This window comes from Miscanthus floridulus, chromosome 17 (assembly GCF_019320115.1).
Source record: "Miscanthus floridulus cultivar M001 chromosome 17, ASM1932011v1, whole genome shotgun sequence".
NCBI classification, from domain to species: Eukaryota; Viridiplantae; Streptophyta; class Magnoliopsida; order Poales; family Poaceae; genus Miscanthus; species Miscanthus floridulus.
In genome coordinates, this window is record NC_089596.1 from 55,021,996 (window position 1) to 55,025,045 (window position 3,050).

Sequence of the window (3,050 nt, forward strand, 5' to 3'; positions counted from 1 at the left end):
TAACAAGAGATGTACATGATATGGAAGTAGAAAATGTTTTTTACAATTCTAACCAATGCTTGAACATTTCTTTGATAGGAGCAATTTTGATCTTTTAATCATGGCATAGAGTATTTTCATTTCGGCATTATGAACAACTCGAATATCTTGCCTAGAGAATAAGGTCATGGCGATCCAACAATGCATGAGCCTAAGAGTGGGGTGTTGGATGTCCATGTTGCAGGGTTGAAATTTTCTAACTACGACTTGACCCAAAATTTCATTCCAAAATTTATGGCGATTAAAACATCTAAGAGCATAATCTATGTCAATTAATCATCTTCATTGGAAACCTATGTGTTGAGCAAGATCTTTTCAAGTGCAAAAATGTTCTACTTCAAACAAGCAAAAAGTAATTCCATTATTAACTTCTTTTAATGAGCATAAAAATTGAATGGTTAAGAGACGAGAACCTTGTTCCCAAATGGGATAGACATCCTCCCATCCAATGGCTTTCCAAATAGAGGAGAATTCGGCATCCATACCTATGGCTTGGAGAAGCACGGGGTCATACAATGGCATATGGTCGAACTCATGGTTCTTGATGAGGTTGTAGGCTTACATCTCGCTGGCCTTCTTTCCAAGTCGAGGTGGGGTGCATCATCCTCCTCCATCGATTGTCCTTGCTCTTGCACTTGTTCTTCCTCTTGCTCTTCTGTCGGCACAGTTTCTTCATCTTCGTGCATTGGGCATCCTTCATGCTCGGTGTGGGGCGTGCTTGAGCTTCCACTGAGAGCGCTTCGAGCTTGACCCCACTGATCTTCTTGATGGCCTTTCTGAACCTACCCATGGCAAAAAAAAACAACACAACAATAAGCAAAAACTTGGCTGTGGGTTAGGGTTAGCCCAAAATATAAAATGAGAACCCAAAGACTAGCTTGAGCTCAGGGATTTTTGTAGAGCTTTTTTGCACTAAAACTTGTTGGAAAATGCTTGAAAGGAACTTGGGAGCAAGTGAGTGAGTGGGAGAGTGAAAATGAGAGAGTGTGAAAGGAGCGAGGAGCTCTCCTGGCCACCCTTAGCTTTTATAGGCATGAAACCGACCAGGAGGGGGTAGGGGCAACAGTCACGGGCTTCTACCCAAAGGACAAGCGCCAACGGCCAACGGCAAGGGCCGGCTGACCCGTGAGGTCGCTCGCCCCCCTAGTGGGCCTGCTCGGCCTGCCCTTTAGTAGGGAGTGGCCAACGGCCTTTTCAAACCTATGACCATTGGGGTTTCGTCCAGATACGCAACGGCTTGCTCGATTTTGATTTTCCAACAATATTTTATTGAATTTTTAATTTTTATAATTATTGCAAAAATGATAACTAGTAATAATAAATTATTCTCATTCATAAAATGATTTTTATAGAATTCTTCAAAGATTTTTATTTTGACATAAAAATTCTAATTTTTAATCATAAAAATATTTATTTTGAATAATTTTAGTTTTAAAGATAACTATCGATTTACCTTCGGCAAGGGTTCGACATTTTTGGTCCATCGGACAAGACCTTTCCTCCATTGATCTGCAGCTGCATTAACATTTTCACAGGGAATTCTCAGGTTGCCCCGAGGTTTTCCCTGAATGATCGACAGGAATAGCGGCAACTATTTGTGAAATTTGAGTTTCTATCATTTTGTTAAAAGTTAATTGATTTTTCACTGCGGAGAATTAACTTTCTATTTGGGAGTTGATGTTCTCTAACATTTTATCATTATATCAACTTTTTAGTGATATTTTCATTAATTTTAACTTGGCTTAATACCAAATCCTTTAACGAAGGTTGATTTGAATTGTAATTGGAATTGTAGTTTGAATTACCTTGCGGGCAGGACTGGTTGTTCCACCCGTTATTACCTGATGGTTGGTGAAACCCATTGTTGATAAAGGCAGCTTCTTCGTGAGTTTCAGGGCAATCATTTGCCGAATGGCCAATGTTCCCATAGACCTCACACGTCATGTGTGAGTCCATGGCCTGGACAGTGACCATCATGGAGTCTTTATCTTGGGCCTGTTCCTCTAGTCTTTTCATCAATAAATCTATTTTTGCGAAAAGCATATCCATCTCCTTTACGATATGCATTCCTTTTTGTGTTTTCCTTTCCTCTCCGAGCTTCGATTCGACACCATTTTATTGATGAGCGTCGTGGCTCCATCAATGGTAAGGGAAAGAAAAGTGCCTCCAGCAGCAGTGTCGAGGTGGCCCCTAGACATGGGTATTAATCCATCATAAAATTTTTGGAGCACTAACCTGTTTTCAATCCCATGGTGTGGGCATGCGTGACTGTAGTCCTGCAGCCTCTCCCATGCCTTGGGAATGGTTTCCACGGAGCTTTGCTGGAAGTTCGAAATTCGTCCCCTTAGGGCATTGGTTTTGCCCATGGGGAAGAACTTAGCGAGGAACATTGTGGAACATTTGTCCCATGTTTTGACAGCTTCATTGTCCTTGTAGAACCACTGCTTCACCTTCCCAAGAGGGAGAAGGGAAACAAGCGAAGCCTGATGCTCTTAGGTCCGGCGTCCATGATGATAATAGTGCCGCATAGCACGAGGAAGTGCTGGAGATGCGCATTTGAGTCCTTGCTAGGAAAACCATGGAATTGGTTTGCCTGCACCATCATGATGAGGCTGGTACAGAGCTCGAAGTTCCCATCCCCAATGTTAACAGCAGGCCCAACGGGCACGTTGGCAACAGTGGGGGTGGAGTAGTCATGGAGGGTCTTGGCCATGCTTGGAGTAGCAGATGGTGCAGGGGTGACTGGTTCAACTGTCGGAGGAGTAGCAGAAGAAGAAGTGGCATGAGACCATTTCTTCTTTAGGAGTGTCTCCAGATTTTGAGTGTAGTTGTTTGGTAGGTCAAAACTGGCCGTACACTATCCTGTTTTGATCCACAACAGGAGAAAACAAGCAAAGTTAGCCTGCATAAACAATGGCTACCATGCATTCATATTATCATTAACATGTCCTACTAGATTCTTTAATCAATTATTCCTTCCCCGGTAACGGTGCCAGAAATGCTTGTTGACA

At 42.5% G+C, this 3,050-nt stretch overlaps 1 non-coding gene across 1 annotated transcript; it reads left to right on the plus strand.

Annotated features, from left to right (window-relative positions):
• Nucleotides 1-2,283: 2,283 nt before the first annotated feature.
• On the plus strand, nt 2,284-2,390 carry LOC136519228 (small nucleolar RNA R71). The gene has a single exon (XR_010774785.1). It is a non-coding gene; the product is annotated as a small nucleolar RNA R71 (small nucleolar RNA).
• Nucleotides 2,391-3,050: the final 660 nt, after the last annotated feature.